Here is a 24,579-nt window from a genome sequence, read left to right on the forward strand (position 1 = left end):
TAATATGCTGTCTAGGTTTGTCATAACGTTTCTTCCAATGAGCAAGCATCTTTTAATTTCATGGCTGCAGTCACCATCTGCAGTGATTTTGGGGCCCCCAAAGATATAGTCTGTCACTGTTTCCATTGTTTCCCCATCTATTTGCCATGAAGTGATGGGACCAGATGCCATAATGTGTCAGGACTATGTAAACCCTTCTTATGTAATAACTTAGGAAATAGGTAAGAAATCACATTATCATTACCTTCATTTTATAGATGAGGAAAGTTAATTGTGAGCCACAGTGAATTGAGCCACAGAAAAGTTGAGTAAGTTGTACAGATTCACCTGACCAGTGAGTGACAGAGCTGGGATTTGAAATGGGTCCTCTTCCAGTGTCTGTTGGCTAAAGCACTACAGTATAGCCTTACCTGTCTGGATAAGATTCTTTAACTGGAATTAATAGCAAGGGGTGAACACTATTGCCCCCACCTCTGTATTTTTCACTTACACATGTCGTGAAGAGAGAGGTGGAATCCGGCTTTGCAACCAGGCCCACGTGTCTTGATTTCAACACTGACCATTTTCCAAATTTACCATCATCTGGGAATCATTTGGGAACAGGGAGGCTTGCCAAATTTCATGGAACTTTTGTTTCCGCTGAGTAGTACTGGACTCTTGTTTCTTTTTGTTTGGAGGGCTTAGGACCCCAAGGACAGCATTAGCAGCTGGTCGTCCTTCCAGCCTTCCATCTGTATTACCTCCCTAGATGCCAAAGGCGGAAGAATCTCTCTGACAACACTTGGAGCAGGAAAATGAGGTGATTATGGGCTGCTGCTCTGAAAAAGTTGGGAGCTATTGCTGGGGCAGTTCCCTCAGGCATCATCCATTTCTTGTTCTTGTGGGATGGGAACCAGAATGCCCTACTTCAAAAAGATTTTTTAGCCAGTGCTTGCCAAAGAAAGCTTAAGACGGTCATCCCAAGGTCAGCATGATTTTAATCATGTTTGTCTGCTTCCGATGCCAAAAAAAATGACGATGATTCTCATTGTAGTTTATCCACTGTGCTTAGGACTCAGTCTGTTTTAACTTGTGACTGCCCTCTAATGGTCTAGGACAGGCACTGTTGGGTTTTTCTCCATAATCCTGTAGGAGTTTTAGAACAGAATCCAATTTGGGGAAAGGAATCTCTCAGATTATTTTTAGTTCTTTTTTAAACAATGGAGGTATAAGTGACCCATGGGGCTTCCAAGGTGGTGCTAGTGGTAAAGAACCTGCCTGCCAGTGCAGGAGACATAAGAGACGGGTGGGGAAGATCCCCTGGAGGAGGGCATGGCAACCCACTCCAGTATTCTTGCCTGAAGAATCCCCATGGACAGAGGAGCCTGGCAGGCTACAGTCCATAGGGTCGAGAAGAGTCGGACACAACTGAATCGACTTAGCATGTACACACATCATTGACATATAATGCTATATTATGAAAAAAATATTTGCAATAACATTATATTTCAAGTGTACAACATAATACATGTATATATTGCAAAATCCTCACCACAATAAGTTTCATTAACATTCATCATCACGCATGGTCACAAATATTTTTTTCTAGTGATGGGAACTTTTTAGATCTAGTCTCTAAGCCCCTTTAAAATATACAACATAGTATTGTCATCTTTGGGCTTCTCAGGTGGTGCTAGTGGTAAAGAACCTGCCTGCCAATGCAGGAGACGTAAGGGTGGCAGGTTCGATCCTTCGAACCTGAGGGCATGGCAACCCACTGCAGTATTCTTGCCTGGAGAATCCCATGGACAGAGGAGCCTGGGGAGCTGCAGTCCGTATGGTCGCAGAGAGTTGGACATGACTGAAGCAACGGACCTTGCGGGCACATTTACCTTTAGTTGCCATGCTTCACATTATATCCCCAGGACCTGCTTGTCTGGGGGTGTGAAAAGTCATAACTGGATGTTTTTACCTTTTGACCACCCTCCCCCACCCATTCCCCCACTGTACCCTGCCTCTGCTAACCATTAATCTGCTCTTTGTATCTATGAAAGTGGGTTTTCAAAAAAAAAATTCCACATATAGATGAGATCATGTTGTATTTGTCTTTTCTGTCTGACATTTGTCTTAGCATATTGCCCCCAAGGTCTAGCCCTCAATTTATTTTCTGAGCTGATATGTGAGTGCGTGTGCTTGTGTATCTGTGTAGGGTGTCACCAGGAGAGAAAGAGCAGGTAGAGGGGAGAGAAGGAGAGAGAAGGGGGTGGTTCAGGCTGTAATGTCAGTGATGGAGAGTGGTAGATGAAGCTTCATTTGCTTGCCCGCTGCTCATCTCCTGCTGGGGGCTCAGGTTCCTAAGAGGTCTGGGATTGGTAGCAGTCTACCCGCCCAGGGACTGGAGACCGCTGGGCTAAGGCACTTAGCCTTTTCAGTAAAATTACTTCAAAAGTAAAATTAGAAAGATCTTATTACATAATCTAAAATTTTCTATTCAGCTCTTCTAGTCTATACATCTCAAGTAAGTTTTGAAAATAAACTTTTTCTCAATCTTTAAAAGATAATTTTCCTTCCTGTAAAATACATGCAGTGTAGGAAATATAGGAACTATAGAAGAAAGAGAAGAAAATAAAGACCACCATTTATCCCATCACCCAGTATTAACCATTCTTCACTGGTTAAGGATTTTCTTTTCTATATTTTTCTCTCAGTGGGTGCCTGAGACACAGACTTTACATTCTGCATCTCCCTTTAAGATTATAGCATGGAATTTCCTTGTGCTAATCAGTATTCAAAAGATGATTTACAATGGTTACTTAATATGACTGAACATATTTATCATTTTTTTGCTTTGCATTTAGATATTTTCTGATTTTTAAAATTTTATAAATAACTTATAATAATATATTAGATTGGCCAAAAGGTTCATCTGGGATTTTCCATAAGATGGTATTTATTAGACTGTAAATCATTCACAAAGCTGAGCAGCAACTGACAATTAGTTTTAGAACATGTCATCACCCCACATAGGAAGTCTATACCCATTAGCAGTCATTCTCTAATCCACATGCCCCCTCCTTAGCCCTAGGCAACCACTAATCTACTTTTTGTCTCTATGGATTTACCTACTTTAGACTTTTGGTATAGCTGGAGTCATATAAAACATAGGTTTTTTCATTGGCTTCTTTCACTTAGCATAATGTTTTCAAAGTTTACCCATCTTGTGGCAGATATCAGTATCTCATTCCTTTTTATTGCTGAATAATATTCTATTTTATGAGTAATATCACCTTTTATTTGTCAGCTCGTTTGATGGATATTTAGGTTAGTCCTACTTTTTAGCTGTTATAAATAATGCTAGTATGATCATTTTGTACAAGTTTTTGTGTGAACATGTGTTTTCATTTCTCTTGGGTATATATATACCTGGGAGTGGAATTGCTGGGTGATATGGTAACTCTATGTTTGACCTTTTGAAGAACTGCCAGACTGTTTTCCCACATGATGATACCATTTTTACATTACCGCCAGTAGGGTTTAAGGGTTTAAGTATTAAGGGTCCTCCACATCCTCACCAGTGCTTATTATCATCTATCTTTTTAACTATAACCATCTAGTGGATTTAAAATGATATCTCACTGTGGTTTCGATTTTCATTTCCTTGGCTAATGATGTCAAGCAGTTTTTAAGTGTTAATTGGCCATTGCTTTATTTTCTTTGGAGAAATGTTTACTCAGGTTGTTTTCTCATTTTTAAATGTTGGTGTTGTTCAGTTGCTCAGTCATGTCTGACTTTTTGCGACTCCATGGACTGCAGCACGCCAGGCTTCTCTGTTCTTCACTATCTCCCAGAGCTTGCTCAAACTCATGTCCATTGAGCCAGTGATGCCAACCAACCATCTTGTCCTCTGTCATCCCCTTCTCCTTCTGCCTTCAACCTTTACCAGCATCAGAGTCTTTTCCGGTGAGTCATCTCTTTGCATCTCATGTGTGTATGAATTTACATTACTGGTTATTTTTTGAAGTAGGATTTCTGGAAGGAAAGGTCTAAACATTAAATACACACACACACAAACAACAACAACAAAAAAACAAACTCCTTATGCTTATTACCAATTGTTTCCAGAAAAGTTGCATAAATTTATACCTCCATCTTTAGCAGTGGTCCTCAATCATGGGTGTGATTTTTCTCTCCCGGGGGACATTTTTCAATGTTTGGAGATATTTTGGTTATCTGAACTCAGGGAAGGAGGATACCACTGGCATTTCTTATGACTAGAAGCCAAGTGTGCTTCTAAGCATCCTACAATGCACAGTTACAGCCAACTGTCTTGCTGTTCACACTGTCTGCACTGTTCATTGAATACAGGTTAGGCAAGACTCAGAGCTAAGAGGCTGAAAGAAGACGCGAGGAGCCACAGGAACTGCAGATATGTTTATTCTTTCCTGGCGGGCATGGCGGCCATAACACAGCCTCTTTCCTGGCTGACGCAGCAGCTGTCGCAGCCGCCACAACATGACTTCACAGAGCATAACCACGGTGTCGCTCCAGTGTCGCTCCAAAGCAGCAGCAGCCAGGGCTTTCATGGTGGCGCTCAGACGGGCCTAACGCACAGGGTAGCTCGTGACCAAGTGAGCACCTCACGATGTGCATGCGCAATGCTGTAAGTGATGTCAGCTGTTACACAGCCAATCACAGTCATTGTTTACGGAACATGGGGCAAGAGGGCATGAGAGTGTGGGCGAGACAGCCTGACCGGCTCCATCTTGTTAATTTCCCCACAGTGTCTATCTCAGTGTACCCAGGTTCCTGCCAGCTTATTACTGCTTTATTCCTAAGGTGTCCGAGTTGGTGGCTGAATCTCACACATTTAAATGCCATCTGCATTTCAGTAGCAAAATGGAAGAAAGGGGTGACAAAAGTGGAACAAAGAGTGTATGCCAGTTTTATTTTAAGAAACATTTCTATTATATGATAGAAGTTGTATTCCTATTACATAGTAAAAGCTATATTCTTTTATTTCCCACAGGTAGAAACTAGCTGCAAGAGAAAGACATTCTGTGACAACACATGCAAACCTCAAGACTTCTATTATGTGAAAAAAGGATAACAGAAATGGGGAGAGGACAGCAGTCTGTGCATAGTTTTTGCTCTCCTTTTAGAGATAAGGACCTGGAACCTCAGGGACACATATAAATGCCAGACCTGAGATTTGACCCTAGCTCTCTCTGATAACAAAATTCGTGTTATTTCTACTATATCACATCACATTTCATTTAAAGTTTTAATGAGATACCAAGACATGAATCAATTATAAAACAAGGCAGATATTTTTAAAGTGTTAGAACATGTGTTAGAGAGCAGTAGGTCCCCAGTTCTAGCTGGGGTCTTATAAGCTCCCGTGTGCCAACCTCATGCCAGAGCTGTGACTCACCCTTTGAAGAGAGCTCACACGAATCTGTGACAGAGGCCGCCGAGTGGGACAGTGAGTTGGGAAGCTCATCAGACACGTTGGTTAAACCTGGGAATCAAGAAGGATAACACATGCGTTAAACATTTTAACTTAAAAAATTATTATGGAAAATTCCAAACATAAACAAAGCAATCACAGTAGTTTAAGCCACCCTCATTATACTTTTCAACAATGATCAACATTTTGCTCTTCTTGCTTCATCTATAACTTCATCTTCTTCCAATCCTCCACTTCAATTTTTAAATTCCATTTTCTTTAGGTTACATTTACATACATTAAAATATACAAATCTTAACTACACAATTTTGAAAATGACAGGTGTGATCCATGATCTTATCTAGTTATCAAACATTTTCATTACCCCAGAACATTTTCTGAATTCCATCAGTTTAGATTAGTTTTGCCTGTGCTAGAATTTTATATAAATGAATCATATAGTCTTGGTTCTTCTGTGGCTGACTACTCAGTATCATGTCTGTGAGTTTCACCTATGTTTTTTCAACCATTCCTTTTCAATTTGGATATTATTTCATGTAAGAACATATCACATTTTGTTTATCCATTCTTCTCCTGATGGACATTTGGTTTTCCAATACACTCATAAAACTGTATTTCTTTGGCAATCTTTTGACACAGGGCCAAGTCCTTTCTTTTAAATATGGTCCCACTGATTGGAATTGCAACTTGTCTTTCTTACATAAATCACACTCATATAATGCATCAGTTATAGCATATAGACTTTATTTCTTTAAAGAGGAATGAGAACTTGACATTTAGAATCAATTTGAATGCAGAATCATTTTGGAGTTTCAAAACCCCCCAACAATATTTCACAGTTGTTTTGTCCACATCTGATTCTACTGTGATAATTTTTATTGATTTCCCGTTATTGAGTCTTGCCAAAGCACTAACTTTAGTTTTTGTAATATTAATAATAATAATCTTTCTTTTCATAACAAGATTTTGTTGGTTTATATAATTTTTGATTCATTAAATAATTCTAATGGTAAATGCAACAGACAAAAATAGGAATAACACAATTCTCTTCATAAGCACTAAATTCTTTTGGTAGGAAGAAATGAAAGTGTAGATAACAGAGAGGAGCATTATACTTGGTAATAAATGTTTAATTAGCGTAGTCCCTGATTTGTTGTCATTGTTTTTCAGAGAGAATTAAAAGTACCTGTTTGCTCTGGTCACTGTTGTTGTGTAATGAATACACCCAAATTTAACAGCTGAAAGAAATTATTCTATTATGCTTGTGGCTTTTGCAGGTTTTGAATTCAGATAGGATATAGTTGGAAAGACAAATGATGAAATGGTTGGACGGCATCACCAATGCAAAGGACATGAACTTTGGCAAACCCTGGGAGATGGTGTGGAGGAACAGGGAGGCCTGGCATGCTGCAATCCATGGGGTCACAAAGAGTTGGACATGACTTGGTAACTGAACAACAACAAAATAGTGGGAAAGACTTGTACCTGCTTCAAGACACATGAAGCCTCATCTTCACTGGAAGGTTTGCTGGATGGAAGTGACAGTATCTGACAATTGATGTGAGCTATTGGCTGGGCCCTCAGCTAGGGCTGTCAGTTGAAGCCTGTCCATGTGGCTTGGGCCTCCTCACAGCACAGAGATCTTGCTTGGCAGCTTAGGGTTTCAAAAGACAGTGTTCCAGTGAATTTGTAGAAAATGCACTGTTTTTGACCTAGTTAAGAGTTATTCTGTTCTTTACAAATAGCTGATAATGAATATATTTTTATGGACTTTTTTGGCCATCCATTTTGTGGGCTTTCCTAGTGGTTCATCATCTACTAGAATTTTAAAAATCTCAACTGGAATTCCATCACTTCCACTAGCTTTGTCGGTCGTAATGCTTCCTAAGGCCCACTTGACTTCAAACTCCAGGATGTCTGGCTCTAGATGAGTGGCCACACCATCTTTGTTATCCTGGTCATTAAGACATTTTTTTTTTTTTATTAGTTGGAGGCTAATTACTTCACAACATTTCAGTGGATTTTGTCATACATTGATATGAATCAGCCATAGATTTACACGTATTCCCCATCCTGATCCCCCCTCCCACCTCCCTCTCCACCCGATTCCTCTGGGTCTTCCCAGTGCACCGGGCCCGAGCACTTGTCTCATGCATCCCACCTGAGCTGGTGATCTGTTTCGCCATAGATAGTATACATGCTGTTATTTTGAAATATCCCACCCTCACATTCTCCCACAGAGTTCAAAAGTCTGTTCTGTATTTCTGTGTCTCTTTTTCTGTTTTGCATATAGGGTTATTGTTACCATCTTTCTAAATTCCATATATATATGTGTTAGTATGCTGTAATGTTCTTTATCTTTCTGGCTTACTTCTCTCTGTATAAGGGGCTCCAGTTTCATCCATCTCATTAGGACTGATTCAAATGAATTCTTTTTAACAGCTGAGTAATATTCCATGGTGTATATAAACTATATAAACTAGTACAGCCGCTATGGAAAACAGTGTGGAGATTTCTTAAAAAACTGGAAATAGAACTGCCATATGACCCAGCAATCCCACTTCTGGGCATACACACTGAGGAAACCAGATCTGAAAGAGACACATGCACCCCAATGTTCATCGCAGCACTGTTTATAATAGCCAGGACATGGAAGCAACCTAGATGCCCATCAGCAGATGAGTGGATAAAGAAGCTGTGGTACATATACACCATGGAATATTAAGACATTTTTAGATAGTTTTTCTGTGTAGTCTTGCCATTTTTCCTTAATCTCTTCTGCTTCTGTTAGGTCCTTACTGTTTCTGTCCTTTATCATGCTGATCCTTGCATGAAATGTTCCCTTAATATCTCCAGTTTTCTTGGCAAGATCTCTAGTCTTCCCCATTCTACTGTTTTCCTCTACTTCTTTGCATTGTTCATGGAAAAAGGCCTTCTTATCTCTCCTTGCTATGTTAAAATGCTGCACTCAATATATCAGCAAATTTGGAAAACTCAGCAGCAGACCTAGGACTCTAAAGGTCAGTTTTCATTCCAATCTCAAAGAGAGGAAGTGCCAAAGAATATTCAAACTACCAGATGATTGTGCACATTTCTCACGCTAGTAAGGTTATGCTCAAAATGATTCAAGCTAGGTTTCAGCAGTGTGTGAACTGAGAACATCCAGTCCAAGCTGGGTTTAGAAAAGACAAAGGACCAGAGGCCAAATCGCCAGCATTTGTTGAATCATAGAGAAAGCAAGGGAACTCCAGAAAAAGCATCTACTTCTGCTTCTTTGACTACACTAAAGTGTTTGATTGTGTGGATCACAGCAAACTGGAAAATTCTTAAAGAGATGTGGATATCAGACCACCTTACCTATCTCCTGAGAAACCAGTATGCAGGTCGAGAAGGAACAGTTATAACTGGGTGTGCAACAACTGACTGGTTCAAAATTGGGAAAGGAGTACAACAAGGCTGTATATTTTCACCCTATTTATTTAACTTACATGAAGAGTACATCGTACGAAATGCCAGGCTGGATGAATCACAAGCTGGAATCAAGGATGCTGGGAGAAATATTAACAACCTCAGATATGCAGATGATATCACTCTGATGGCAGAAAGTGATGAGAGCCTCTTGAGGAGGGTGAAAGAGGAGAGTGAAAAAGCTGGCTTAAAACTCAACATTCAAAGAACAAAGATCATGTCCTCTGGTCCCATCACTTCATGGCAAATACAAGGGTAAAAAGTGGAAGAAGTGACAGATTTTCTTTTCTTGGGTTCCAAAATGACTGCAGCCATGAAATTAAAAGACACTTACTCCTTGGAAGAAAAGCTATGACAAACCTAGACAGCATGTTAAAAAGCAAAGATATCACTTTGCCAACCAAGGTCTGTATAGTCAAAGCTATGGTTTTTCCAGTAGTCATGTATAGATGCTGGGAAAGATTGAAGACAAAAGGAGAAGAGGGCGTCAGAGGATGAGATGGTTGGTTTACATCACCAAGTCAATGGACATGAATTTTAGCAAACTCCTGGGAGATAGTGAAGGACAGAGAAGCCTGGTGTGCTGCAGTCCATGGGGTTGCAGACTCGGACATGACTTAGCAACTGAATATCAATAACCACAGAAATATTTGCTTTTGAGACAGCATTCAGAAGACCCACAATATCTCATGATAGGTGATGTTAAGTTTGAACACTGTTTAAGTTGGTAACCATAAAGGCACTATTTTTCTCATTGTAGTTAATAATTATCTTGTAGAAAAATACTTTGAGACTATGCAAATAGCCAGTTACTTCTCATCATAATTTTGCTGATTATTTTTTTAAAATGCATCCCATGGAATTTTTCTTTATAGGAGTATAATTGCTTTACAATGTGTGTTTGTTTCTGCAGTATGACAAAGTGAATTAGCTATTTGTATACATATATCCCCTCCCTCTTGAATCTCCCTCCCACCCACCTCCCATCCTACCCCTATAGATCATCACAGAGCACCAAGTTGAGCTCCCTGAGATATACATCAGCTTACAACTAGTCATCTATTTTACACATGGAAGTATACACATGTCAATACTGCTCTCTCAATTTGTACCACTCTCCCCTTCCCCTGTAATCACATGTTCATTCTCTGTCTATGTCCCTATTCCTGCCCTGCAAATAGGTTCATCTGTACCATTTTTTCTAGATTCCATATATATATATGTGCATTACTATACAATATTTGCTTTTATCATTTTGACTTACTTCACTTTGTATAACAGATTCTAGGTTCATCTGCATCCCTACAAATGACCTAATTATGTTCCTTTTCATGTCTGATTAATGGTCCATTGTATAAGTACCATGTCTTCTTCATCCATTCATCTGTTAATGGACATCTAGGTTGCTCCCATGTCCTGGCTATAGTAAATAGTGCTGCAGTGAACACTGGGGTAAATGTGTCCTTTGGAATTATGGTTTTCTCAGGGCATATGCCCAGGGGGTGAGCATATGGTAATTCTATTGTTAGTATTTTAAGGAGCCTGCATATTGTTCTCCATAGTGTCTGTATCCATTTATGTTCCCACCAACAGTGCAAGAGTGTTCCCTTTTCTCCACATCCTCACCAGCATTCCTTGTTTGTAGATTTTTTGAAGATCGCCATTCTGACTAATGTGAGGTGATATCTCATTGTAGTCTTGATATGTATTTCTGTAATAATGAGAGATGTTGAGCATCCTTTCATGTGTTTATTAGCCATTTGTATGTGTCTTTTTTGGAAAAACATTTTATTAAGGTCTTTTCCCATTTTTTGATTGGGTTGTTTGTTGTTTTAATATTGAGCTGCATGAGCTGCTTGTGTATCTTGGAGATTAATCCTTTGTCACTTGCTTCATTTGCAAATATCTTCTTCCATTCTGAGGGTTGTCTTTTCATTTTGTTTGTGGTTTCCTTTGCTGTGCAAAAGCTTCTAAGTTTAATTAGGTCCCATTTGTTTGTTTTTATTTTCATTACTCTAGAAGGTGGGTCAAAAAGGATCTTGCTGCAATTTATGTCAAAGTGTGTTCTGCCCATGTTTTCCTATTAACATTTTGTAGTATTTGGCCTTACATTCAGGTCTTTAATCCATTTTGAATTTATTTGTGTGTATGGTAAGAAAGTGTTCTAATTTCATTCTTTTACATGTAACTGTCTAGTTTTCCCAGAACCACTTACTGAAGAGGCTGTCTTTTCTCCATTGTATATCCTTGCCTCCTTCATCAAAGATGGGGTGACCGTAGTTGCGTGGGTTTATCTCTGGGCTTTCTATCCTGTTCCATTGTCTGTATTTCTGTTTTTGTGTCAGTACCATACTGTCTTGATTACTGTAGCTTTGTAGTATAGTTTGAAGTCAGAAATGTTGATACTTGGAGCTGTTTTTCTTTCTCAAGATTGCTTTGGCTATTTGGGGTCTTTTCTTTTTCCATACAGATTGTGAAATTTTTTGTGCTAGTTCTGTGAAAATTGCCACTGGTAATTTGATAGGGATTGCATTTGATCTGTAGACTGCTTTGAGTTAGTATAGTCACTTTCACAGTATTGATTCTTCCAATTCAAGAATATATGTCTCTCAATCTGTTTATGGCATCATTGATTTCTTTTATTAGTGTCTTATAGTTTTCTGCATACAGGACTTCTGTCTCCTTAAGTAGGATCCAACCAGTCCATCCTAAAGGAGATAGGTCCTGGGTGTTCATTGGAAGGACTGATGCTGAAGCTGAAACCCCAATACTTTGTCCACCTCCTGCAAAGAGTTGACTTGTTGGAAAAGATCGTGATGCTGGGAGGGATTGCGGGCAGGAGGAGAAGGGGATGACAGAGGATGAGATGGCTGGATGGCATCACCGAGTCGATGGGCATGAGTTTGAGTAAACTCCAGGAGTTTGTGATGGACAGGGAGGCCTGGTGTGCTGCGATTCATGGGGTCGCAAAGAGTCGGACACGACTGAGTGAACTGACTGAACTGAACTGAAGTAGGTTTATTCCTAGGTGTTTTATTCTTTTTGTTGCAGTGGTAAATGCAATTGTTTTCTTGATTTCTCTTTTTGATAGTTCATTGTTAGTATATAGGAATGCAAGAGATTTCTGTGTATTAATTTTGTATCCTGCAAATTTACTAATTCATTGATTAGCTCAGCTAGTTTTCTGGTGGTATTTTTAGGGCTTTCTATGTATAGTATCATGTCATCTGCAAACAGTGACAATTTTACTTCTTTTCCTATTCGAATTCTTTCATTTCATTTTCTTTTCTGATTGCTATGGCTAGGATTCCCAGAACTATGCTGAATAATAGTGGTGAGAGTGGGCACTTCTGTATTGTTCCTGATTTTAGAGGAAATTCAATTTTTCACCTTCGAGAATAATGTTTACTGTGGGTTTGCTAGATACGGTCTTTATTATGTTGAGTTATGTTCCCTCTATGCCCTCTTATTGGAGAGATTTTTTATAAGTGGGTGTTAAATTTTGTCAAAAGCTTTTTCTATTAAATATATCTATTGAGATGATCATATGGTATTTATCCTTCTGTTTGTTAGTATGGCATATCACACTGATTCATTTGTGTATATTGAAGAAATCTTGCATCCCTGAGATAAACCCCACTTGATCATGACATACTATTGTTTTAATTCTGTTTGTTCTATTTTGTTGAAGATTTTTGCATCTATATTTACCAGTGATTTGACCTGTAATTTTTTTGTGTGATATCTTTTTCTGTTTAGTAACAGAGTGATGGTGGCCTTGGAAAATGTGTTTCGGAGTGTTCCTCCCTCTTCAATTTTTCGGAAGAGTTTGAGAAGGATAGGTGTTAGTTCTTCTCTAAAGGAGGGCCAAGAGGAGCTATCCACATTCAAGTCAGGAGGGGTGGCCGTGAGAAGATACCCCTCGTCCAAGGTAAGGAGCAGCGGCTGCGCTTTGCTGGAGCAGCCGTGAAGAGATACCCCGTGTCCAAGGTGAGAGAAACCCAAGTAAGATGGTAGGTGTTGCGAGAGGGCATCAGAGGGCAGACACACTGAAACCATAATCACAGAAAACTAGCCAATCTGATCACAGGACCACAGCCTTGTCTAACTCAATGAAACTAAGCCATGCCGTGTGGGGCCACTCAAGATGGTCGGGTCATGGTAGAGGTCTGACAGATTGTGGTTCACTGGAGAAGGGAATGGCAAACCACTTCAGTATTCTTGCCTTGAGAAGCCCATGTACAGTATGAAAAGGCAAAATGATAGGCTACTGAAAGAGAAACTCCCCAGGTCAGTAGGTGCCCAATATGCTACTGGAGATCAGTGGAGAAATAACTCCAGAAAGAATGAAGGGATGGAGCCAAAGCAAAAACAACACCCAGTTGTGGATGTGACTGGTGATAGAAGCAAGGTCTGATGCTGTAAAGAGCAATATTGCATAGGAACCTGGAATGTTAGGTCCATGAATCAAGGCAAATTGGAAGTGGTCAAACAGGAGATGGCAAGAGTGAATGTTGACATTCTAGGAATCAGCGAACTAAAATGGACTGGAGTGGGTGAATTTAACTCACATGACCATTATATCTACTACTGTGGGCAGGAATCCCTTAGAAGAAATGGAGTAGCCATCATGGTCAACAAAAGAGTCCAAAATGCAGTGTTTGGATGCAATCTCAAAAATGAAAGAATAATCTCTGTTAGTTTCCAAGGCAGACCATTCAGTAGAACGGTAATCCAAGCCTATGCCCCAAGCAGTAATGCTGAAGAAGCTAAAGTTGAATGGTTCTATGAAGACCTACAAGACCTTTTAGAACTAACACCCAAAAAAGATGTCCTTTTCATTATAGGGGACTGGAATGCAAAAGTAGGAAGTCAAGAAATACCTGGAGTAACAGGCAAATTTGGCCTTGGAGTATAGAATGAAGCAGGGCAAAGGTTAATAGAGTTTTGCCAAGAGAATGCACTGGTAATAGCAAAAACCCTCTTCCAACAACACAAGAGAAGACTCTACACATGAACATCACCAGATGGTCAACACCGAAATCAGGTTGATCATATTCTTTGCAGCCAAAGATGAAGAAGCTCTATACGGTCAGCAAAAACAAGACCGGGAGCTGACTGTGGCTTAGATCATGAACTCCTTATTGCCAAATGCAGACTTAAACTGAAGAGAGTAGGGATAACCACTACACCATTCAAGTATGACCTAAATCAAATCCCTTATGACTATATAGTGGAAGTGAGAAATAAATTTAAGGGACTAGATCTGATAGACAGACAGCCTGATGAATTATGGACAGAGGTTCATGACATTGTACAGGAGACAGGGATCAAGACCATCCCCATGGAAAAGAAATGCAAAAAGGCAAGATGGTTGTCTGAGGAGGCCTTACAAATAGCTGTGAAAAGAAAAGAAGCAAAAAGCAAAGGAGAAAAGGAAAGATATTCCCATTTGAATGCAGAGTTCCAAAGAATAGCCAGGAGAGATAAGAAAGCCTTCCTCAGTGATCAATGCAAAGAAATAGAGGAAAACAACAGAATGGGCAAGACTAGAGATCTCTTCGAGAAAATTAGAGATACCAAGGGAACATTTCATGCAAAGATGGGACCGATAAAGGACAGAAATGGTATGGACCTAACAGAAGCAGAAGATATTAAGAAGAGGTAGCAAGAATACACAGAAGAACTATATAAAAAAGATCTTCATGACCCAGATAATCACAATGGTGTGATCTCTCACCTAGAGCCAGACATCCTGGAATGGAAGTCAGGTGGGCCTTAGAAAGCATCACTATGAACAAAGCTAGTAGAAGTGATGGAATTCCAGTTGAGCTATCTCAAATCCTGAAAGATGATGCTGTGAAAGTGCTGCACTCAGTATGCCAGCAAATTTGGAAAACTCAGCAGTGGCCACAAGACTGGAAAAGGTCAGTTTTCATTCTAATCCCTAAGAAAGGCAATCCCAAAGAATGCTCAAACTACTGCACAATTGCACTGATCTCACACGCTAGTAAAGTAATGCTCAAAATTCTCCAAGCCAGGCTTCAGCAATACGTGAACCGAGAACTTCCAGATGTTCAAGCTGGTTTTAGAAAAGGCAGATGAACCAGAGATCAAGTTGCCAACATCTGCTGGATCATCAAAAAAGCAAGAGAGTTCCAGAAAAACATCTATTTCTGCTTTATTGACTACACCAAAGCCTTCGACTGTGTGGATCACTATAAACTGTGGGAAATTCTGAAAGAGATGGGAATACCAGACCACCTTATCTGCCTCTTGAGAAACCTATATGCTGGTCAGGAAGCAACAGTTAGAACTGGACATAGAACAACAGATTGGTTCCAATAGGGAAAGGAGTATGTCAAGGCTGTATATTGTCACCCTGCTTATTTAACTTCTATGCAGAGTATATCATGAGAAACGCTGGGCTGGAAGAAGCACAAGCTGGAATCAAGATTGCTGGGAGAAATATCAATAACCTCAGATATGCAGATGACACCACCCTTATGGCAGAAAACTAAAAAGCCTCTTGATGAAAGTAAAAGAGGAGAGTGAAAAAGTTGGCTTAAAGCTTAACATTCAGAAAACTAAGTCATGGCATCTGGTCCCATCACCTCATGGGAAATAGATGGGGAGACAGTGGAAACAGTGTCAGACTTTAATTTTTTGGGCTCCAAAATCACTGCAGATAGTGATTGCAGCCATGAAATTAATAGATGCTTACTCCTTGGAAGGAAAGTTATTACCAATCTAGACAGCATATTAAAAATCAGAGACATTGCTTTGCCAACAAAGGTCCATCTGGTCAAGGCTATGGTTTTTCCAGTGGTCATATATGGATGTGAGAGTTGGACTGTGAAGAAAGCTGAGCGCCAAAAAATTGATGCTTTTGAACTGTGGTGTTGGAGAAGACTCTTGAGAGTCCCTTGGACTACAAGGAGATCCAACCAGTCCCTCCTAAAGGAGATCAGTCCTGAGTGTTCCTTGGAAGGACTGATGTTGAAGCTGAAACTCCAATACTTTGGCCACCTCATGCGACGAGTTGACTCATTGGAAAAGACCCTGATGCTGGGAGGGATTGGAGGCAGGAGGAGAAGGGGACGACAGAGGACGAGATGGCTGGATGGCATCACCGACTCAATGGGCATGAGTTTGAGTAAACTCTGGGAGTTGGTGTTGGACAGGGAGGCCTGGTGTGCTGCGATTCATGGGGTTGCAAAGAGTTGGACACGACTGAGCGACTGAACTGAACTGAACTGAAATGTTTGATAGAATTCACCTGTGAAGCCATCTGGCCTTGAGTTTTCATTTGTTGAAAGATTTTTAATCACAGTTTCAAATTCCATGCTTGTGATTCGTCTCTTCATATTTTCTATTTCTTCCTGATTCAGTCTAGGAAAGTTATACTGTTCTAAGAATTTGTCCATTTCTTCCAGGTTGTTCATTTTATTGGCATATAGTTTAGAGTGCTCTCTTATGATTCTTTGTATTTCTGCAGTATGAGTTGTAACTTCTCTTCTTTCATTTCTAATTTTACTGATTTGATTCCTCCCCCCACCTTTTTTTTTTCTTGATGGATCTGGCTAATGGTTTGTCAGTTTTGTTTATCTTCTAAAATAATCCGTCAGTTTTAGTGATCTTTGTTACTGTTTTCTTCATTTCTTTTTCATTTTTTTCCTGCTCTGATCTTTATGATTTCTTTCTACTAACTTTGGCTTGTTGTTGTTTTTCTTTCTCTAATTGTTTTAGGTTCAAGTTTAGATTTTTTATTTGAGACTTTCTTGTTTGTTAAGGGGGGACTGTATTGCTATAAACTTCCCTTTAAGAACTACTTCTGCTGCATTGCATAGGTTTTGGGTCACTGTCTTTTCATTGTCTTTGTTTCTAAGTATTTTTTATTTCCTCTTTTATTTCTTCAATGATCTCTTGGTTATTTAATAGCATATTGTTTTGCCTCCATCTATTGTATTTTTTACAGTTTTCCCCCTTGTAATTGATATCTAATCTTACAGTGTTGTGGTTCAAAAAAAGGTTGGTATGATTTCAGTTCTCTTAAGTTTATCAAGGCTGGCTTTATGAATCAAGATTTTATCTGTCTAGGAGAATTGTTCCATGTGAACTTGAGAAAAAAGTGTTAAAAAGTGTATTCTGCAGCTTTTGGATGGAATGTCGTATTTGTTGTGTTGAGTCACTAAGTCATTTGACACTTTGCTACCCCATGGACTCCAGCATGCCAGACTCCCCCGTCCTTCACTGTCTCCCAGAGTTTGCTCAGATTCATGTCCTTTGAGTCAATGATGCTATCTAACCATCTCATCCTCTGCCTCCCCCTTCTCCTTTTGCCTTTAATCTTTCCCAGCATCAGGGTCTTTCCCAATGAGTCATCTCTTTGCATTAGGTGGCTAATTATTGGAGCTTCAGCTTCAGCATTAGTTCTTCCAATGAATATTCAGGGCTGAATTCCTTTAGGGTTAACTGGTTTGATCTCCTTGCAGCCCAAGGGACTCTCAAGAGTCTTCTCCAGCACCACAATTCAAAATCATCAACTCTTCAGTGCTCAGAGTATTACCATTTTCTTAATTGTTTTGGACTTGTTTTTGTAGGTCATTTCCTTCTTTTGTGTTTCCTGCTTAGAGAAGTTCCTTTAGCATTTGTTGTAAAGCTGATTTGGTAGTGCTGAATTCTTTTAACTTTTGTTTGTCTGTAAAGCTTTTCATTTCTCCATCAAATCTGAATGAGATCCTTGCTGGGTAATCTTGGTTGTAGGTTTTCCCTTTCATCACTTTAAATATATCTTGCTACTTCCTTCTGGCTTACAGAGTTTCTTCTGAAAGATCTTCTGTTAACCCTATGGAGATTCTCTTGGATGTTACTTGTTGCTTTTTCTTTTTTGCTTTTAATATGTTTTCCACTTGTTTAGTTTTTGTTGGTTTCACTAATATGTTTCCAAATAATAGCAAGGAGCAATAAGAAAGCCTTTCCAAGTGATCAATGCAAAGAAATAGATAAAAACAATAGAATGGGAAAGACTAGGGATCTCTTCAAGAAAATTAGAGATACCAAGGGAACATTTCATGCAAAGACAGGTTCGATAAAGGACAGAAATGGTATGGACCTAACAGAAGCAGAAGATATTAAGAAGAGGTGGCAACAATACACAGAATAACTATACAAGAAAGATCTTCATGACCTAGATATCCATGATGGTATGATCACTCACCTAGAACCAGACATCCTAGACTGTAAAGCCAAGTGGGCTTTAGGAAGCATCACTACGAATAAAGCTGGTGGAGGTGATAAAACTCCAGCTGAGCTATTTAAAATCCAAAAATGATGCTGTAGAAGTGCTGCACTCAATATGCCAGCAAATTTGGAAAACAGCAGTGGCCACAGGACTGGAAAAAGTGTTTTCTTTCAATCTCAAAGAAGGACAATGCCAAGAAATGCTCAAGCTATCACACAATTGCACTCATCTCACATGCTAGCAAAGTAAGGCTCAAAATTCTCCAGGCTAGGCTTCAACAGTACATGAACTGAGAACTTCTAGATGTTCAAGCTGGATTTAGAAAAGGCAGAGGAACAGGAGATCAAATTTTCTAACGCCTGTTGGATCATAGGAAAAGCAAGAGAATTCCAGAAAATCATTTACTTTTGTTTCTTTGATTATGCTAAAGCCTTTGACTATGTGGATTACAACAAATGTGGAAAATTCTTCAAGAGATGGGAATACCAGACCACCTTATCTGCCTCTTGAGAAACCTGTATGCAGGTCAAGAAGCAACAGTTAGAACCAGACATGGAACAACAGACTACTTCCAAATCGGGAAAAGAGTATGCCAAGGCTGTATATTGTCACCCTGCTTATTTAACTTATATGCAGAGTACATCAGGCAAAATGTTGGGCTGGATGAAGCTCAAGCTGGAATCAAGATTGTTGGGAGAAATATCAATAATCTTAGATATGCAGATGACATCACCCTTATGGCATTAAGCAAAGAGGAACTAAAGAGCCTCCTGATGAAGGTTGAAAGAGAAGAGTGAAAAAGATGGCTTAAAAGTCAGTGTTGAAAAAACAAAGATCATGGCATCTGATCCCATTAGTTCATTCAGTTCAGTCAGTCATGTCCAACTCTTTGACCCCATGGACTGCAGCATACCAGGCCTCCCCGTCCATCACCAACTCCTGGAGCCTGCTCAAACTCTTATCCTTCGAGTTGGTGATGCCATCCAACCATCTCATCCTCTGTCATCCCCTTCTCCTCCAGCCTTCCATCTTTCCTAGCATCAGGGTCTTTTCCAGTGAGTCAGTTCTTCACATCAGGTGTCCAAAGTATTGGAGCTTCAGCTTCAACATCAGTCCTTCCAATGAATATTCAGGACTGATTTCCTTTAGGATGGACTGGTTGGATCTCCTTGCAGTCCAAGGGATTCTCAAGAGTCTTCTCCAACACCACAGTTCAAAAGCATCAATTCGTCAGTGCTCAGCTTTCTTTATAGTCCAACTCTCACATCCGTACATGACCACTGGAAAAACCATAGCCTTGAACAGATGGACCTTTGTTGGCAAAGCAATGTCTCTGCTTTTTAATATGCTGTCTAGATTGGTAATAACTTTCCTTCCAAGGAGCAAGCATCTTTTAATTTCATGGCTGCAGTCACCATCCACAGTGATTTTGGAGCCCAAAAAGATAAAGTCTGTCACTGTTTTCACTGTTTCCCCATCTATTTGCTGAAGTGATGGGACTGGATACCATGATCTTAGTCTTCTGAATGTTGAGTTTTAAGCCAACTTTTTCACTCTTCTCTTTCACTTTCACCCAGAGGCTATTTAGTTCTTTTTCACTTTCTGCCATAAGGGTGGCGTCATCTGCATATCTGAGGATATTGATATTATTGATATTTCTCCCAGCAATCTTGATTCCAGCTTGTGCTTCATCCAGTCCAGTGTTTCTCATGATGTACTCTGCATATAAGTTAAATAAGCAGGTGACAATATACAGCCTTGATGTACTCCTTTCCCTATTTGGAACCAGTCTGTTGTTCCATGGCCAGTTCTCACTCTTGCTTCCTGACCTGCGTACAGATTTCTCAAGAGGCAGGTCAGGTGGTCTGGTATTCCCATCTCTTGAAGAATTTTCCAGTTCGTTGTGATCCACAGAGTCAAAGGCTTTGGCATAGTCAATAAAGCAGAAGTAGATGTATTTCTGGAACTCTCTTGCTTTTCCTATGATTCATTGGATGTTGGCAATTTGATATCTGGGTCCTCTGCTTTTTCTAAATCCAGGTTGTACATCTGGAAGTTCCTCTGTGTATTCTTGCCTCCTTTTCTTAGTATCTTCTGCTTCTGTTAGGTTCATACCATTTCTGTCCTTTACTGTGCCCATCTTTAGTATCTCTAATTTTCTTGAAGAAATCTCTAGTCTTTCCCATTCTATTGTTTTCCTCTATTTTTGCACTGATCAGTTAGGAGGTCTTTCTTATCTCTCCTTGCTATTCTTTGGAACCCTGCATTTGAATGGGTTTACCTTTCCTTTTCTCCTTTGCCTTTAGCGTCTCTTCTTTTTGCAGCTATTTGTAAGACCTCCTCAGACAACCATTTTGCCTTTTTGCATTTCTTTTCCTTGGGGATGGTCTTGATCCCTGCCTCCTGTACAATATCACGAAACTCCATCCATAGTTCTTCAGGCACTCTGTGTATCAGATCTAATCCCCTGAATCTATTTCTCACTTCCACTGTAAAGGGATTTGATTTAGGTCTTATCTGAATGGTGTAATGGTTTTCCCTACTTTCTTCAATTTAAGCCTGAATTTGGCAATAAAGAGTTCATGATCTGACCACAGTCAGCTCCCCAAAACAGCTCTCTTGTTTTTGCTGACTGTATTAAGCCTCTCCAGCTTTGGCTGCAAAGGGTAAAATCAATCTGATTTCGGTATTGGCCATCTGGTGATGTCCATGTGTAGAGTTGTCTTGTGTTGTTGGAAGAGGGTGTTTGCTCTGACCAGTGTGTTCTCTTGGCAAAACTCTATTAACCTTTTCCCTGCTTCATTCTGTACTCCAAGGCCAAATTTGCCTGTTACTCCAAGTACTTCTTGACTTCCTACTTTTGCATTCCAGTCCCCTATGATGAAAAGGACATCTTTTTGGGGTGTTAGTTCTAGAAGATCTTGTGGGTCTTCATAGAGCTGTTCAACTTCAGCTTCTTCAGCATTACTGGTTGGGGCATAGACTTGGATTATTGTGATATTGAATGGGTTGCCTTGGAAATGAACAGAGATCATTCTGTCCTTTTTGAGATTGCATCTAAGTACTGCATTTTGGACTCTTGTTGACTGTGATGGCTACACCATATCTCTTAAGGGATTCTTGCCCACAGTAGTAGATATAATTGTCATCTGAGTTAAATTCACCCATTCCAGTCCATTTTAGTTCACTGATTCCTACAATATTGATGCTCACTCTTGCCATCTCCTGCTTGACCACTTCCAATTTGTCTTGATTCATGGTCCTAACATTCCAGGTTCCTATGCAATATTTCTCTTTACAGCATCGGACTTTGCTCCTATCACCAGTCACATCCACAGCTGGGTGTTGTTTTTGCTTTGGCACCATCCCGTCATTCTTTCTGAAGTTATGTCTCCACTGATCTCCAATAGCATACTGGGCACCTACCAACCTGGGGAGTTTCTCTTTCAGTGTCCTATCATTTTGCCTTTTCATACTGTTCATGGGGTTCTCAAGGCAAGAATACTGAAGTGGTTTGCCATTCCCTTCTCCAGTGGGTCAAGTTTTGCCAGAGTTCTCCACCATGACCTGTCCATCTTTGGTGGTCTTACATGGCTTGGCACATAGCTTCACTGAGTTAGACAAGGCTGTGGTCCATGTGATCAGATTGGTTAGTTTTCTGTGATTGTGGTTTTCAGTCTCCCTCTAATGGAGAAGGACAAGAGACTTATGGAAGCTTCCTGATGGGAGAGACTGACTGAGGGGGAAACTGGGTCTTGTTCTGATGGGTGTGGCCATGCTCAGTAAATCTTTTTTCCGATCCCATCACTTCATGACAAATAGATGGGGAAACACTGGAAACAGTGACAGACTTTATTTTCTTGGGCTCCAAAATCACTGTGGATAGTGATTGCAGCCATGAAATTAAAAGACACTTGCTCCTTGGAAGAAAAGCTATGACAAACCTAGTCAGTATAGTATCATGTATCATCTAGACAGTAATCATGTATAGGTGTGAGAGCTGGACCATAAAGAAGGCTGAACCATCCAAGCATCTCATCCTCTGTTGCCCCCTTCTCCTTATGCCCTCAGTCTTTCCAACATCAAAATCCTTTCCAATGAGTCAGCTCTTCATATCAAGTGGCCAAAGTATTGGAACTTCAGCATCAGTGCTTTCAATAAATATTGAGGACTAATTTCCTTTAGCATTGACTGGTTTGATCTCCTTGCTGTTCAAGGAACTCTCAAGAGTCTTCTCCAGCACCACAGTTCAAAAGCATCAGTTCTTCAGCGCTCATCCTTCTTTAGATTTTAACCCGAGAGAAATGAAAATATATCCATACAGATTGAACATAAATGTTCATAACAGCTACCTCTCTAAGAATCTCAAACTGGAAACAATCTAAATGCCCATCAACAGGTAAATGAAAAAATTTATCATTGTAAGTCAATCTTATTATTCCAAAAACAAAGATCATGGCATCCAGACCCATCACTTCATGGCAATTAGATGGGAAAAAAGTGGAAACAGTGACAGACATTATTTTCTTGGGCTCCAAAATCACTGCAGATGGTGATTGCGGCCGTGAAAGAGTTGGACTGTATGCTAGGCATACGCTTAATTTTTAAAGAAACTGTCAAACTATTTTCCAAAGTGACTACACCATCTTAAATTCCCACCAACAATGTGTGACTGTCCAACCTCTTCACATTATTACAGAATCTGAGTTTTTAAGTGACTCACTATCCCTGCAGCGATAGTGAAGCAGCAGGCCCTCTACCATCTGAGACTGTTCGTTGGCCACTACAGACCCAGGCAATTCTTCCAGGGACTTATCAGCTGGGAGGAGGTGCAGAGGGTTGGGCAAAGTGAAGTGCCTCAGGCTGAGACACGATGAAAACAACACACCCACGAAAGCTGTGAACTATTCTAAGACCTCGATGTTTTTTTTTCAGACATTCTTATTGTCTATGCCAGTTAAAATTCTAACATTAAAGTCTATCTCAAATTCTATCTCTCTTCACACTCAGAATCTTCTTATCACTTGACACCTCTTCTATATTGATGCTGCAGAAAGAATATAAGGTTTAGAGGTGGGTACATGTAAATTTTAAATATTATTTAATTTCTCATACTTAGCTGCCTGAAAAATGAAGATAAGAGGATGTGGAGGTTGGGTTGTTGTGAAATAATGCAGCCAGGTGAAGCCTCCGAGCTGGTACAAGAATCCGCCTGCAATATGGGACAGTTGGGTTCAATCCCTGGGTTAGGAAGATCCCGTGGAGGAGGGGAAGGCAACCCACTCCAGTATTCTTGCTGGGAGCATCCCCATGGACAGAGGAGCCTGGTGGGCTATAGTCCATGGGGTCACAAAGAGTTGGACTGACTGAGTGACTAAGCATGCGGCAGGTGAAGCCTCCAGTACCTGGCTCATCACGGGTACCCAACAAATGCCATCGCCTCTTGTCTTTCTACTGTAGACATTTATGCATTTGGCCTTTTTTTCCTTTCAAGAGCAGATTTTATTATATACACTCAATTTTATTGTATACACAAGACTGTGTTCTCACAGCATTGCTCTATAAAAACTGTGAGGACGTTTTGGGTAACATTCATTTGGGGGCCATTAGAATCACTGAATGGAGCTCTGCCTTCTGGGGATTCCTAGTGTGGTGATTCTGGCCTACTCCAGACATCTTGTCATCTTGCTAAGTTTTTCTTTTTTTCATTTAATCAACAGTATGTATTGTATCTAATATATACCTGGCCATAAGAAGGCGCCGAAGCTGTCCTGGATCTCATGGTCCAACAGGGGAGATAGCTAAATCACCCTAGAAACGAGGGTAGAATTATAGTTATCACAAGTACCTGGAGAAGAGGACCCAGTGCTGTGAACATCTGGAGATTTCCACTAGTCAAGGAGGTCGAGAAGCAGTGCTGGGACTAGTGTGAGGCAAGGGAGGCGTTCAGGATGCAGAGTGTAAAGCGTCCCCACTCTCAGTCATGGCCCTGCCAGCCTCCACTGCAGAGCCTATTTTACATCTAGTTTGGAAGTAAAGATCAGCCACTGTTTGGGCACAGACAGTTTGCTGATCTCTACGTGTGTGTGTGTGTGCACGCACATGTGCCAAAACATAGAAAGAATGGGATTTAGCAAGGTCATCAATAGTTCCTGATGAATTGGAATCTTTTATCCAGAGTTAATACATGCAAACTGCAAGGGGCTCAGGGTTCAGGTCTAGTTCTGGGGGACTGAGAAACTGGGTCTGTCCTCTCACCACCCTGATAGTTTGGAGAATGCACCTGGCTAAGCTCTCAGAGGTGCTGCTCACCGAGAGGGTACCAGAAAGCAAGCCCACCCCACTCCCCCTATCAGACCTCTTGCTTCTGCTCCGAGGAAGGTGTCTGTCTCCCCAAGGTTCACGGAACTTTTGCAAAGTG

The sequence above is a fragment of the Cervus elaphus genome, chromosome 16, assembly GCF_910594005.1.
Source record: "Cervus elaphus chromosome 16, mCerEla1.1, whole genome shotgun sequence".
NCBI classification, from domain to species: domain Eukaryota; kingdom Metazoa; phylum Chordata; class Mammalia; order Artiodactyla; family Cervidae; genus Cervus; species Cervus elaphus.